Below are 17,146 nucleotides of genomic sequence, written 5' to 3' on the forward strand. Positions count from 1 at the left end.
GCTTTGGGGGAGGGGTATGCTGGGGGGCAGGCAGCAATCTTGGTTTGCTCTGGGGGAGGAGACAGAAGGGAGCCACGGAGAGAGACAGAAAGAAAGGCAGGCAGGCATGGTGCCACAGAGAGAGACAGGCATGGTGCCACAGAGAGAGACAGGCAGGGGGCCACAGAGAGAGACAGAAAGACAGGCAGGCAGCGCACGAGAATAAAAGACAGACACACACAGAAATACAGCGGGCAGGGAGAGAGATAGAAAGCAAGAAAGACAGACAGACGGGGGTCAAGGAGAGAGACAGACAGAAAGCAAGAAAGAAAGAGAGACAGACAGGGGGCCAGGGAGAGAGACAAACAGAAAGAATGACAGACAAGGGGGCCAGAGAAACAGACAGCCAGCCAGCGGCCAAGGAGAGAGAGAGAAAGAAAAAAAGACAGACAGACAGCTAGCAGTCAAGGAGAGAGAAAGAAAGAAAAAAAAAAAAAAAAAGACAGACAGTGGCCAAAGAGAGAGAGAGAGAAAGAATGAAAAAAAGACAAACAGCTCACATGGTAAGTTTTCATTAAATTTTGTGATCTGTTAAGTCTACACATCTATTCTAGCACCCGTTAATCTATCGGGCTTAAACATTAGTATTTTATATTACATTACTTGGTAAAGCAAACGCAACAGTGTTTATACCATACTGCACATGATATACTTAAGATAACATTGAGAATATAGAGAATACACATATCATTTAAAAATACCTATAACTTTTTCACATTCTGTATTCATTAGTAACAACCTCACATTCAAACTGATTCCTTAAGAATGCATTAATGAAAGGTGATTCAGTTAAGGAACTCAATTCCACACCTGTGTAGCTTAATTGTTCCATTGTACTTACTTTGTGAGGGGGGATCGCATAGTGCTGGCACATTATCTGTCAAAAAAAAGCCACAAACACAGCCCACGTTGAAACTTTGGTGAAAAAAGTACAAATCAGTCAACAAAACACACTACCTGTAAACAGTAACCTACATGAGCACACATAATTAGAATCAACTATAATAGACATTCTCAAGGCAAAAAATAAAAAGTAGCTCATTCAGTTTTTACAAATAGGTTTGGCTGTACCTCAAACACACCAATCACCAGCATGGGAGAAAGCACAATTTAGTATAGCACATACCATATAAGTTAAGAGAACAAGAGACACATTACCTGCAGACAGTAACGTACCTAGCATATGTGAAACTCGGGGCCCATCATTTTTTGACACCCCCCCATCTATATGAAAAATATGATTTTTAGTAACAATCTACATATCGCACAACAAGAGTGTACCTAGGAAAAGGCAGCATCTTAAACACTGCAGTGAGCACTAGAACACCAACACATACATTGTAAAACTAAATAAACCAGATCCTGCACAGTCAATTGATCCAGTACAGTCGATGCTATCAGAAAGCCATGTCCCTTTCATACACACAGACAGATACACCTTTGCCCAATATGGAATAATCACAAACTAAAAATAGAAATATGTAGACAAAAGTTAAACTGAACTGTCAAGAAACCAGACTCTGCATACAATGCAACACCACAACACCACAAAAACAGTAATACATGTCCTCTAATACTGTGCAAAATATAAAGACAGTAGATGTAAATTTGAAAAACTGATACATAACAATCACCACTTTACAAATTAACAAATAAAAATAAAACAAATAATGAGAAATATGAAAATACCATTTTATTGGACTAATCCCCGTAAGCTCGGTCCTCATCCCCACAAACCACATGATTCCATCCACACAAGCCTTGAATTGTTTTATATTGAACTTATTATATTAAAGTATAAAAAGAAACAATATTCTGTACAATTGTCAAATTATAAATCAGTGTCTTCTCCCCACTCTCTCTTCCCCATTTCCCTTCAGCGTCCTCAGCCCACTCTCTCTCCACTTTCCTTCAGTGCACGCACATAAAAACAAGCAAGTAAATTTATATCATTTTCATTCTATTCATTCATAGAAATTAAAGTCTAAATAATGCCAGTCACATAACAAAACATGATTTTACAAAAATAATTCCCTGCAGTCAAGCCTGCAAGGATTACTAGATGTCTTTCAGCAGCTCCCCTCCCTCCCTCCCCGTTACCTTCGTTGCCAAGTCAAAATGATCTACCAACAATAAAATTTTAAAAACACAAAGCACATTGTACGCAGAGAATATGTTAATTATCATTTATATTCCGCGGGTTTTCAGAGGTCAAGACAGATGACTTTATGCAATGTCACCTCAGTAACAACTATACAAAAATAGACAAATATACCCCCTCCCTTTTTATTAAACCGCGATAGCGTTTTTTAGCGCAGGGAGCTGCGCTGAATGCCCCACGCTGCTCTTGATGCTCCCTGCGCTAAAAACTGCTATTGCAGTTTAGTAAAAGGGGCCCATAGTGCAAAATATAGACAGCATATATAAATTCTCAAAACGGACACATTTTGATCACTAAATTGAAAATAAAATAATTTTTCCTACCTTTATGTTTGGTAATTTCATCAGTCTCTGGTTGCACTTTATTCTTCTGACTGTGCATCCAATATTTCTTCCCTTCTTTCAGCCTCCTGTATGCTTCCTCTCCTCCAGACTTCATTCCCTCCTCAACTTTTTCTTTGTTTCATCCTGTACCCTACTTTCTTTCTCTCTCCATGCCCCCTTTCTTTCTGTATGTCTGTCTTTCTCTCTCTTTCCCCATGCCCCATTTTTTTCTTTCTTTCACCCTGCCCCCTTTCTTTCTTTCTGGATCCCTGTCCCCCCCTTACTTTCTTTCTGGCTCCCTGGCTCCCCCCCCTTTCTTTCTTTCTTCCTTCCCTCCCCCATGCCACCGCCGCTACCACCACCATGCTGCCACCACCGCCGGGGAAAGGCTGCCACTGGCCTTCGGAAACAGGCCAGCGCCAAATTCGCCCTCCTTCTTTTCCCGCGTGCCAGCCAGGCAGCGATTGGCTGACCCAGAACGTCCTCTCCGATGTCAGAATTGACGTCGGACGGCTAGAGTTGCTTGGCTTGGGGAAGAGAAGCAGCAGGGAGGGAGAATTCGGCGCCGGCTTCTTTCTTTCCCCAGCGGCAGCCTATTCCCTGGTTAGTGGCCAGCTGAACACCCACTCGGGCCTTGCACCTGGGGCGGATCGCCCCCCTCTTGGTACGCCACTGTCTGCAGACCAAGCATCCAACAGCATCCCCAGCCTATCTATGAAAATGCAGTTTAGAGGTGGTGCCTTATATATATGCACATTGGTACACGCTCATACATCATTAGCGTTCATCTAATGTACGCACGGGAATTGTGGGAACGCGTGCATATTTTGTGATGTGAATGCTTTTTTTCCTTTTTTTTTCTGATGCCTAGCATTAAAACACACATGTGCTCATATTTCTTCCTAAATATTATGGGTCAGGTGTATCAGAGAAGATGTGGTTGTGAAAAAATCTCTCTGTAAGTGAAAATGGTTGTGCTGAAAGTGAGCTGTGAAAGCATGGCTGCTCCTTTGTGTGGATGTTGTAGGCAAAAGAGAGAGGGAGGAAACAAGTTAATTAGTGAGTGGGAGAAGAGTGGAGGTTGGGAGTATAGTGGAGGGAGTTTAAGGTGTGCAAAAATGGAGGGTCCTGGGAAAGGCTAGCCAGAAGACAAGGGAGAAGCCAGGCTGAGGAGGCTCAGAAGAGAATACGACAACAGAGATTTTCTGAGGAAGAAAATGAGTTGCTCCTAGCAAATTTTGAAGAGCTATTTGGGAAGAGAAGTCGGAGACTCTCCAGTAGCTCCAAGAAAATTATTTGGGGCACCATACTGCAGACTGTCAATAATATAGCAGTGACAGCCTGCAGTATGGAACAAATCAAACATAGATTTAGAGACCTCAAATCCAATTTAAGAAAGAAAAAAGGGGCCATCAGGGCCCATGCACGTGCCACAGATTGGGAACCTCCCTTTGCTCTTGCATTGATCTCTGAGGAAGAAGAGCTGGCTGCATGACTGGGCCCTATGTATTTTGAAGGGCTCGGAATAGAGCTTGATGCTGCATCAGAAGGTGCAGGTAAGTGTTTGCAACATTTAACATGCATCATGTGTAAAATGTTATTTGTAGGAGTATCTATATTCCAAACATGTGCTCAGCATTCAACATATATGCTTACAAACAGCACAGCTACACCCTCATACAAGATATGTTGTTCCTTAAGGTTACCATATGGCTGCAGAAAAAGCAGGGTCCTTGAAGACTGTCTTTTACTTCCCTTGAAAGCTATGGAAATAAGGAGGACAGATGGAAGTAAAACCCAGATGTCTCCATTGACCCTCCATTTTTGCAGCCCCATGCTAACCCTAAGGAACAACACATTTTGTACGAGGGTATAATTGTGCTGTTTATAAGCATATATGTTGAGGGCTGAGCACATGTAACAGTTAGTTTTATGTGTACAGTTTCACACATTAGACCCAACCACCAATATTCCTCAGCACAGTGGGGTATGTATATTGTATTTGTGTTGTTAGAACAGCCTTGCTATATGGATGTCTTCACCTGTGACAAAATTTCACACAGGGATCTATAGTACATTACATGAAAGTAGTAAAGGGGGGGGGGGTTGTGTTTGTGTCATGGTTTGTACCTTTTAAGGTCCAATTAAGGGCCAAAAAGAGAGTGACTACAGAAAAAAGGCAGAGGGAGAATTATGTCCATAGCCCCATTCAGGGTACTAGAATAGGGGGTAGGGGGAAACATACAATTAATACTTGAAAGGCATTAATATAGAACCAAATCTTTTCCAGAGAAGAAAAAAAGGTACAACTAGAGGGCATAATTTGAGGTTACAGGGAGGAAGACTTAGGAGCAATGTTAGGAAATTCTTCACGGAGAGGGTGGTAGATACCTGGAATGCCCTCCTAAAGGAAGTGGTGGAGAGGAAAACGGTGATGGAATTCAAAAAAGCGTGGGATAAAAATAGAGGATCTCTAATTAGAAAATGAAGGATGTAAAGTAAAGAACTAAGAACAGTATTGGACAGACCTGCACGATCTATGTTCCATATATGGTGATTCGATCAAGGATGGGCTGGGTTGGGCATCAATGTGAACTCCATTAATATGGAACTTGAAGATGTTACTAGCCAGACTTTACGGTAGATATCCTAAAAACAACGTGATGGTTGGATAGGCTGGAGTGAGCTTGGACGGCAACTTCAGCATTTGGAACCTAGGACAATACAAGACTTTACAGTCTACGGCCCTGAAATATCAAAGAAGAGACAAGTCAATCTAATCATGTATTTTTTTAATGAGTATAACTTATGGGCAGACTGGATGGACCATTCAGGTCCTTATCTGCCGTCATTTACTATGTTACAATGACATTGATTCCTTATATTATATAGCGTGGGGTTAGCAAACCATCCTTCTTACATACTCTGGACTTTGCCCTTACATGAGCTGACAATTCACATACACCCATAGTGGCATTTAAACCCAGTTAAATTGGGTGTCAGAAGCCAAAGCTGCACCTGATGCAGGTGTTTGCTAGGTAGTTGCGAAGCTGTGAAATATCAGAGGGTCACTGTGGGTCTTGTACATATGTGTGCATATTCCTCACAAAAATTGCCTGATGGTCAGTGACAAGCACAACCTGGAGGATTGGAAACTGAGTATCTAGCTCACAAATCCATGAGGTCGCTCTGTCTCTATATCACCTCAGTGCTAAGTGAGTGAGGGTAAAATTGGAGGATGAGATGAGCTGACTGTCTGTTTTTTATATCCTGTATTTCTAGGACCCAGCTCAGCAAGCCAGCCTCCCTCCTCTGGGCCAGCCAGCCAAGACAGTAGGGCAGGTAAGAGTGCATAGCATAGATGCCAAATGAGATGAGGGTGGACATGTTTTGGGACAGACTTAGCAGGGCAGGAGGTGTGAAATTGGATAGAAGTGACAGAGATGTCAAAAGAGATTTATACAATCAGTATCTTGGCTTTACAGAGATACCTGGTGCTAAGTGAGTGAGGGTAACATTGGAGGATGAGATGAGCTGACTGTCTGTTTTTGATATCCTATGTTTCTAGAAACCAACTCCGCAAGCCAGCCCCCCCCCCCCCCCCCCCACACACACACATACACACTCTCTGACAACTTTGTCCATCAGCCACAGGGCCAGGAGGAGGTTGATGTACACCTTTTCCTCCCCACCACTCCAGAAGCACAGCTGGTGAGGAGGAGGAAGAAGAGGGTGAGCAGCTGCTGCAACCACAGCCCCCACAGCAGCAGCCGGAACATCAGCGGCAGGGGGCAATTGTGTCTGCATTGGGCCAGATCCAGGCAACTCACACTCTGCAGGAGCAGCATTTTGCCCAAATGGAGGCTAACTCCCAACATAGGGAGCAGCAGCTGTCCAGAATCTGTCAGATGGGAGGGATGAGGCAGCAGATGGGAAGCACCAGGCAGGCACTTGGGGACTTAACTGTTAATATGCTGCAGTTGGCAGAGTGGGTGACGCAGGCCCATCAGCAGCCTCTCCGTGAGGGGCAAAGAAGGGGGCATGGAAAGGGTCGAGGAAGACCTCCCCAAATGGCCAAAAAGGACATATAAGAATATTTTATGGGGGGCTGAGTTATGTTTTTTGGGTGGGGGGGTAGGGTGAAGACTTTTTGTTGTTCTAATGAAAAAGTATTAAATTTAGAATAATTACGTGTTGCAATGTTTTCTTGCTGTTGTCATTTAGTTATTCATTTCTAAGTGCAAAGTAGACACTTGAGTGTGTGCATCATGTATTTACACAAGGCCCTGCAAATATGGTTGAATCCTATTGGATTACATTCTCACAAAAGTGAACATAAATGGACCTCTCACTGCCTTACCCTTCTGAGAAGGCCAAGACCTGAGAAATGGCTGGTCAGGCTTCTATGATTCTGCTCACATGGTAAAACCTGCATGTACTGCCTTGAGTCAGTAGGTGTGCACATTGTAGTGTTTAGATATGTGACCCCATAGGCATACATACATAAGTGTATGTGCAGTGTAGCTACTGCCATGTGTACTAATGAATGCTCACTAGCAGGCCACTTTATTTAGCACAGACTTCAGTAGAGGCAGGTCAGAGTTCCTAAAGGTTTTGTTCTTCTTCTTGTCAGAATGGCAAGTTAATGAATTTACATTGCACAGCAGGATTTCTCCCTTTTTAAAGCAAAAACAGACTTCATTTAAACTGTAAAAGAAAATTTACTTCAGCAGTTAATCCAAACCACAATTTGTAAAATGCCATTCATCCACCTTCCACTTGTGCTGTTTATTTGCAAATGGAATAGTTAAAAAATGAAAAACTTCTTCACAAGGGAATTCAGGTCAGAAACCTTCAGAGTTTACTCTTAGATTTCACCTCAGGAGGTGTGGGCCTGAACTCCCTCCCCCTGAATTCTGTAATGTGCTTTGAACTTCATAATTTCTAAGGGTGAACATTGTTTTTTTCAAACGGCAATGGGCCACTCCAGCATCGATTGGCAACACAGCCCCCCCCCCCCCGATCAGCAACATGGCCCCTCCCCATTGACGGAAAGTAAGACAAGCAAGCAACGTGGGTAAGAAAGGCAACGGGAACTGTAATTTTGCAAGCGGTGCTGCTTGCCCAAAGCTTCCCTCTGCCGCAGCTTCCTGTTTCCGCATGGGCGCATGGTGGGGTGGAGCGGGGCAGGGGGCCCAGTGTACTTGTGTGCCTAGGGGCCCTCGATGAATTAATCCTGCCCTGATGTCAGGTGCTTCACAAATTCTACCCTTTGTTTCTCAGTGCTTCCCCCCCCACCACGCTGTTCCTAGCAAGCTTCTAAAACCAAGGAATATCATAGCCTTGCCCACTGCCAATGTTTTATCAGCATGTGCAGTATATCTGCCAGACTACATGACTGAAAACTGTTTGAGTCTTCTCCTTAACCCCCCCCCAAAAAAAACAACCAAAAACCACACACACACACTTTGACAAAGCTCCATAAGGTATTTTTGCACCTGGCGCAGTGGTAACAGCTCAGACACTCAAAAGAATTATAAGTGTCAGAGGTATTGTGGCACACACTAAAAAGCCTTCCGTAGCTTCATAAAATGGGGATAAGATAGATGTGCCTACTTCCTGCTGCCCCTCTCTTTGTGGCAGGTTATGGGTGTATATGGTATGTGTGGTGAAATATCTTTGCAAGGCAAGTATTGTGCTCCATTGATCACTAACATACATGCAATGATTGAGGTTTGATATTAGGTAAGATGTAGGCCAATTGTGAAAGAGATAGTAAGATCTGGGGACTGCTGTGTATCAACCTTCATACATTTTAGAGAGAGTGAGACACTCAGAATTACATTACAGCCATAAGCAGTAAGAGCAGACATCTGGCCTTTAAGGAAAAACCCACTATGTTGGATGCATTATGTGAACACTCAGAATACTTTGCAAGACACAATGCCACAGAAAGTGGTAAAGTAGCAAGCCATTTTTTATCTCAGCCAAAGGGTAGTGTTACCATATGGCTCCAAAAAAGGAAGATGGATTGAGGCATCTGGGTTTTACCTGCAATTTGGAAGTAAAACCTGGATGTCTCAATCCATCGTCCTTTTTCTGGAGCCATATGGTAACCCTACCAAAACCCAATTTGTTCTAGTTTGACACATTTATGGATTGATATTTGTATAGTTTTCTCCCAAGGGGAGCTGAGAAGAGCAACTGTTTACATGGAGTGGGTAATGTATGCAAGTACATTTCCCTGGGCCAATGGGGGATTAAGTGAGTTGGACAAGGTGACAGGGAGCAGCATGGGTTTGAGGCTGTAGCTTGAAGCACTGCACAACACTCCCCCATTTGCTCCTTGTTTTATCGTACTGATGCTCCTTTGGAGTGGGGCCATTAATGTCATAAGGAAAGGCAGAGGGGTCTGATCTGCCAAAACCTAATGTAAAAGTGTACAATAAGGTGTACACCACTCTGAAGGGCCTGACAATGTGATCAAATGGGTGGGCACAGCATGGATGGCATCCTGTTTGGCCTGTGAAGGTGGCCCCAAAAACTCACACGTCAATGTGTTCCTGAGGAGTTCAATACTGCTAAAATGAAGAGACGTGATCTGGCCAAGTTAAAGGTAAATATGATTTAATAATGCTATCTCAATGATAAGTATTAATAGTCGAAGCACCAAAAAAGTATGCCAACCCTTTGACTAGGTGGCCTTAGTGTCCACTTGCTGATGTTGGTGGAACCAAGCTGACCTTGTTCCTGTAGTAAGAGAAAACAGTAAAGGACATTAAGAGGATTGTATACTTAGAATGTAGAATCCCAGAAAGAGCTTATTAAAGCTTCCCCAAATGTTGAATATCTGTAGACAGCCATCCAGATACATGGATATGGTTTAGTCTATATGGGTCTAATGCTGTGAACAGTTACAAATTGCAGGTAAAGATTGACACAAATATCAGATCAAAGTGGCTTCTTTCCCAAAAGCTCTTGCAGTGCATCACAGCCTACAGTCAAGGGCAAATAGAAGGAAAGAAGGAATAACCCCATGCTCTGACATTTATTCTTTCCACAATGGCAATGTGTGTGTTTTTAGATGTCATCATTGCATATGGCTACACTTTCTTGATAGATTTCTGTCACTGTGTTCCAAAGTTGAGAAACTTGTCTTGTTAGTAGCCTACAGATCACATTCTACCTACAATGCAGCTATTCTCACACATATTGGGCACATGTTGTAAGCAGACCTGCATACGATCATAGTTCAAGAGAAAAGCAATGGAACCCTCATCAGCTCGACACTTGGCAACATCCCAGAAAAGTATCCCAAATCATGTACCTTTGACGCTAACAGCTGTATGTAGAGCACTCCAGATATTAATAATAATAATAATTTTATTCTTATATACCGCCAAAGCCATGGTAGTTCGAGACGGTTTACAACAAGAAGAGCTGGACAATCAGCGAAAAGAAATTACAAAGACGTCGTTGAGTACAAATGGAGACGGGCGGTTACAAGTAGAGTGGGAGTAAGTCAAGTGATAAGCATAGAGTAGAGGCAACGAGTACGTGTAGGAAGCGTTCATGGTAAGGCATTAAGAGTTCTTGGTTACAAATAACTGAGCCCATATAGCTGACAGCTTCTATACACTGATATAACTTATGTATATGACATCTTCCATTGAATGGTGCACCCCTATCAGTTGCAGGCATACTTTTGACATCACTGTGGCACACCTGCACAAAGCGGCAGGATCTATAGGAGGAGGTCACAGGGTACAACAGGGCCAGCGCTTTCTGCAGAACAGATGGCGACTGATTAACACATACTCCTTTACAAAGTTGTGCTGCCACGGTAACAGCTCCGATGCTCACAGAATTACTATTGGCGGCTGAGCTGTTACCGCCATGGCCGGCACTAAAAATGCTAATGTGGCCTTTTAGAGGAGAGGGCTAGTTCATTGACAAGTGTGTAGTTCCACACACTTACACAATGTGAGGAACACATTGGTAACACTTACATGAAAAATGTTCCTCGATGAGTTGTTGGCGGGCCTGTCTACCACTCTGGGTGGTAGCTCGAGCAGGTGCAAGCTGACATGTTGGATCTGAACATCAACAGGTACTCAACGCCTGACGGCGATGTTGTGGAGCATGCAGTAGCCCAGCATGATCTGGCTGACGGTGTCAGGGGGGGTGCTGCAATGCTCCACCGGTGCCTATCCAGACACCAGAACCTGCTTTTTAACACCCCAAAGGTGCATTCAATGACCCCACAGGTGGCAATGTGGGCATCATTGTAGGCCCTCTCCGCAGGTGTCTGGGGGTCACGCAGAGGAGGAGCCATGGGCGACACCCTTATCCGGTATCACCTGGGGAAACAAAGGAGTACATATTACAAGCGAGTCATGTTGGTGGGGAAACAGAGGCCCCCCCTTTCCCTAAACAGCTGTTATTAGAGGCTTCCCAGGGATTTCATCTGCAGCTCATATCACAGACAAATGAAAGCCCACACCTCCCTTTGCACAGTGTGTTGCCATTACAGATAATGAATTGTAGCCTGGCCAATGAGCACACAATTCATTCATACTAAGGTTAAATGTTGATGGCAAATTATATCTTTGTAATGGTTGGTACATTGAAGAAGCTACATTGTTATGTATCCTTTCTGAGGCACTATCATCGAGAATACATGGGTAGCTACAAGAGCAAGCATCATCTGAATGAGCTCTTACGATGTGACCCACATACCAGGTATCTCCTGTATCAGAGGGATTGAGTGACCTAATTCAAGGCTGGAGATGTTGTAACACTCAGGGATTTCTGATGGGTCCATGATGGTGCATTATGGAACTTGTAACACTGAAAGCGATGGAGGGGTTCAGTCCGTACAAATCCTACAGTGGTTTACATGTGATTTAGCAAGCCAAGAGTGACACCTTTCACCTCCTAACTCCTCTCACCCTGGGTTCTACATCCCCCAACATTTATCTTCTGAACAGGGACCCTCTAGGAAATGTGCATTGAAAGCACTGCATAAGGCTTTCAATGCTACAGGAGTAGATGTCAGAAAATGGGCAGCCTGAAACAGGATAAATTTTGAGGTAAGCTCTTCTGGGCAGGGACTCTCTAGGAAATATGCATTGAAAGCACTCCATAAAGCTTTCACTGCTACAGGAGTAGGAGATGTCAGAAAATGGCCAGACTGAAACAGGATACATTTTGAGGTAAACTCTTCTGAGCAGGGACCCTCTAGGAAATGTGCATTGAAAGCACTGCTTAAGCCTATCACTGCTACAGGAGTAGGAGATGTCAGAAAATGGGCAGCCTGAAACAGGATAAATTTTGAGGTAAACTCTTCTGGGCAGGGACTCTCTAGGAAATATGCATTGAAAGCACTCCATAAGGCTTTAAATGCTACAGGGGTAGGTTTTGAGTTTAGCTCTTCTGAGCAGGGACCTGCTAGGAAATGTGCATTGAAAGCACTGCATAAGACTTTCACTGCTACAGGAGTAGGAATTGTAGTTGCTAAATCCCCAGCCTGGAACAGGGTAACTTATCATCTGTACAATCCGTAAACATGCACTACCAGTTGGCAGTTGATATAGTCAGACACAGCACAAAAATGGCAAAGTTGACATCAATACCCAGACCCCCATAATAGTTAAACAACCATTGTTATGCTGGCATATTCAAAGGAGCCCATAAGTCCATGTCAACCTTGAGACAAACAATCTTTTATGTCTATAAGCTCAAAATAAATAAACACATGAATAAAAACACATGTATATTTTTTTTTCTTTATTTGATTATTCGTTACAATACCTTAATAACAAATATTCATGAATGACCACAGAAATACATATTCCATATAAAGAACAACAAAACATATGAAGCAATTAATCTACCATGTCCTAGTCCATATTATCATTGGTCGCCAGTATTTAAAAATAAAACAAAACTTCAAATCTATCTGTCTACTATCTAGGGACAGGCAAATGGCATTTATATATATTTATACATCATCCTCCAAAACTAAAAATCAGTATTAGAAATTAAACTTTCAGCAAAGGTTTCTCTTTAATAAAATCTTCCAACTGGACTGGATCAAAAAACACATATTTGTCACTTCCATACGAAATAAGGCATATGCATGGAAATTTCAAATTAAAAAACATGTATAAAAAGTCCTATAAATGTGATGTCCTTGTGGTGAAAGGATCCAGTTGATGATGTATTTAATTTGAGCTTATAGAAATAAAAGATTGTTTGTCATGTTCTATGTTCTTATCCCACTCCCCATTTGTTCTTTCTCAGCCCCATACCACTTGGATCCACCAGTTCTAGCATCTCCTCTCCTTGTTGCTTTCTCCACCCTTGTAACCCAGCATTCCCTTCCTCCCTCTTTCTATCCCTCCCACAGGGCCAACATCTCTTCTTTCTGCCTTTCCCCTCCCTCCTCCAAAGTCTAACATCTCTCCTCCTTCCCCCCTTCCGGCCCTGATTCCATATCCTTTCCGCCTTTCACTGTCCATCTCTCCCCTCCCTCCTCTGCTCTGAGTCATTCATCTCTCCCTCTTTCTTCTGTCCCTGTCCTTGAATCTTTCCTTTTCCCCATTTTCCCCTCTGCCATCTCTCCTGACCCCCTTCCAGCTCCTCTGCCCTCTATATCTATCTCTCCCTCTCCTGCTTCCTGTATTCTCCTCCAAGTCTATCTCTCCCTGTCCCCCTTCTTCTCCATTCTGCCACCTCTCCCTGTCCTCCTTCAAACCCCTCTGCCTTTCCCCATCCATCTTTCCCTTTCAAATGACTTCTCTCCCTACTGCCTTCCTTCCCTTTCCTCATACCTGAGACTCATATCTCTCCCTCCTTCCCTCACAAGTCCATCTCTCTCTTCTCTTACTCCCTCCGCTAAGTCCAATATCTCTCCCTCTCTACCTTCTACCCCTCCCCTGACAACATGTTTCAGGAGGGGTATTATTTCTAGGTGGCACTATGGTGAGAATAACCTCTTGCTGCCAGCGTCTCTCTCTGCTGAGTCCCTTCCCCAGCATTTACTCCTTTTATCTTCCCCTCCAACATGTGCATCTACCTTAAATTTGTTGTAAAAGTTGCCGGATAGTGACAGCGACTCATAGCACTGCCCTGCCGCCAGCCCCAGTGCCCTTTCTCCACTGTGGCCTGCCATGACAACTTCCTGTTTCCACTGGGGAGGGCCACAGTAGCGAGAAGGTGCTAGGGAAGTGCTGAGTAGAGAGTTGCGCGGGGACAGAAATCCCACCTGTCCGCACCAAAATCCCACCTATCTCCATGAGGACCCTCCATCCCCACCCATCCCCGCGAGGAATCCCTCCGTCCTCACCTGTCCACACGAGGAATCCCCTCCGTCCCCACCCATCCCCACAAGGAATCCCCTCCGTCCTCACCTGTCCCTATAAACTTCAGAAATAGTTATTTCATTTAATTATGCTACTAAATTAAAGGCTCTGGTAGAGACCCATTTACAAATAAGCAAAGACACTTTATTAATTTGGAAATATTAATTGGGAAGAATACATACTTTGTAAACGGGTTTCTACTAAAGCCTCTAATGTAAATATAAAATATAAATACTCAGCTGATGAGAACCCCCAATCTGTCAGCTGAGGACTTCCTTTGCAGTTGGCCGGGGGTCCCTTTTGCCAAGCTTGGCAGGCAGCAGTAGCGTCCCTGAGTCACAGATGCTGGCACCTCAGTGGCTCATGGATGTTGCCAGCGACTGCTGTGCTTGGTGGAGGGGAGTTCTGGCCGTCTCTAGAGGAGGTCCTCTGCTGGCGGTGCTTGGGGATCCCCACCAGTCACAGCAAGGGTCAGCAAGTACTTCAGCATTGTAGAAATAAAAACAGAAATGCATTTCCTTTTCTTTTGAACACAATACAAAGACATCTGCTATATACATTTCCCAAAGCTAACATATTTTAGTCAATAAATTCTGTTTTTTACCTTTGTTGTCTGGAGACTTATTTTTCCATAAAGTTGGTCCCAGTTTCTTTTTTCCGCTTTCCCATCTTCTGTAAATTCTTCTGTTGCTTCATTGGTTCCTCCTACCATTGTCCAGAATTTATCCCTTTCTCATCTTTCACCCCTGCCCACCAGTCCCATGCCCAACATTTCTCCTTCTATCACCCCTCTCCAGCACCATGCCACATCTCTCTCTCCATTCCCTTCACCACTATGTCCAACATTCCTCTCTCTTGCATCCATTTCAATCTGTCCCACTGTTCCCTTTCCACCACAATATTTCTCCCTCTCATCTGTACCTCACTCCCTCCCTATGACCAAAAATTCTCCTTTCTTCCATTTCCTGTGTATACAACCATCTCTTTCCCTCCCTTCCTCTCTCCCAAGTTTATGCCTTCTGTGTCCAAAAACACATTCCCTCCCCCACCTCAGCATCTCTTTCCCTCCCTTCCTCTCTCCCAAGTTCATGCCTTTTGTCCAAAAACGCACTCCCTCCCCATCAGCATCTCTTTCCCAAAGTTCATGCCTTGTGTCCAAAAACGCACTCCCTCACCCACCTCAGCATCTCTTTCCCTCCCTTCCTCTCTCCCAAGTTCATGCTTTGTGTCAAAAAACGCACTCCCTCCCCCACCTCAGCATCTCTTTCCCTCCCTTCCTCTTTCCCAAAGTTCATGCCTTGTGTCCAAAAACGCACTCCCTCACCCACCTCAGCATCTCTTTTCCTCCCTTCCTCTCTCCCAAGTTCATGCTTTGTGTCAAAAAATGCACTCCCTCCCCCACCTCAGCATCTCTTTCCCTCCCTTCCTCTCTCCCAAGTTCATGTCTTGTGTCAAAAATGCAATCCCTCCCCACCTCAGCATCTCTTTCCCTCCCTTCCTCTCTCCCAAAGTTCATGCCTTGTGTTCAAAAATGCACTCCCTCCCCCACCTCAGCATCTCTTTCCCTCCCTTCCTCTTTCCCAAGTTCATGCCTTGTATCCAAAAACACACTCCCTCCCCCCTTTTGTGTTCCGCATTTGCCTCCCAGCCCTCATATGCAAGCAAATTACCTTAGCAACTTTCTCAGCCAAATGGAGCTCGAATCGCGAGGCTCGTCTTCTATTTCCTGCCTGCCTTCCGCAGCACACATAGATGACCGGAAGTCTTCCCCGATGTCAGCGCTGACATTAGAGGGACAGCTTTGCTTAAGCTCTCCCTCTGACGTCAGCGCTGACATCGGAGAAGACTTCCGGTCAGCTATATGTGCTGTGGCAGTGCAGACAGGAAATAGAAGATGAGCCTCGCGGCTCGAGTTGTATTGAACCCCGCAGGATCCCCGCGACCTTAGGAGGCGTCCCCACGGGATCCCCGTGACCCTAGGGGGCGTCCCTATGGAATCCCCGTGACCCGAAGGGGGAACCCACGGGATTCCCGTCGTCCCCGTTCCCATGCAGCTCTCTAGTGCTGAGTTGCTGCCACTGGCAACTTTTACAATAAATTTAAGATAGACGTGTGTGTGTGTGGGGGGGGGGGAATAAAAAGAATAGATGTTGGGGAAGGGATGCAGCAGAGAGAGTCCAGACCACAGGGCAGCTGCCCTGTTTGCCCTTCTCTAATGCCAGCCCTGGGTGAGGTCAGGGGCGGGGTGTGGATGGGGCAGGGTCCTGTGTCCTCTTTATTGTCTTCACAAATATGGCAACCTTAAGTACAGTTAGTTGATAAACACTTTTATAATAATAATAATAATTTTTATTTTTATATACCGCCTAACCAGCAGTTCATAGCGGTTTACACAATAGGTACTCAGCGTACAATATAAAAATATCATACATAATAAAATTCTAAGTAACTAATATTTTAGCTGTTCTAGCTTAATAATGACTCACAAGCACACTCGCATGAGTCACTGTCATTTTCAAAATTTAGTTTTACTAAAAGCAAAGTGGAATGAGCTGTAAAGCAATAAAGTTGTTGGGATAAAAACATTACCAATAGTCCATTCATTGCAGTTACAGTACTTTTAGTTTTTACTCTAAAAATATTATATTAGGCAATACATTCTTGTACTTTAACTTAAGTAAAAATTTTAATGTGTTCTTCATTGTACTTTTACTTTAGCATTAAAAAAACAATTTTTTTTTGGGGGGGGGAGCCCAGGGGTTGACGGGGGTGGCACCCCCACACCGCTATACCAGGACTTCTCGCACATGCTCAAAGTATGTACAAGAAGTCCTGGAATGCTTGGAGCAGGAAGGAAACGGCGGGGCAGCACTAGTAACTTATCTGGCAGGGTTCAGAATCCCCGCCACTACCAGTAAGGTAAAAGGGGAGTTGGAGAGAACCTATGCCCACAGTGGGAGGCCCAAAAAGACCCCCTAAGCTGCTCCCCCTCTCCCCCCGTGGCTACGCCGCTGATTTAAGTGCAGTGTTTCACTTTTGGTTCACCATACAATTGTTTCCCACGTATTCACCTTTATAGGACCCCCAGGGACCCCTGAAGAAGACTTTTTGTCGAAATGCGGACCGTGTTGGGTCCTGTATCCCTAGCGGACTAGGTCCTTTAAGGCTCTTATGTGGATAACCTATTTTTATGTGGATGATTTTGGTGTAACTTTGGAACTTTGACTCTTTCAAATAAAGTCCATTTAGGAACATCG

This window comes from Geotrypetes seraphini, chromosome 3 (genome assembly GCF_902459505.1).
Source record: "Geotrypetes seraphini chromosome 3, aGeoSer1.1, whole genome shotgun sequence".
NCBI lineage: Eukaryota > Metazoa > Chordata > Amphibia > Gymnophiona > Dermophiidae > Geotrypetes > Geotrypetes seraphini.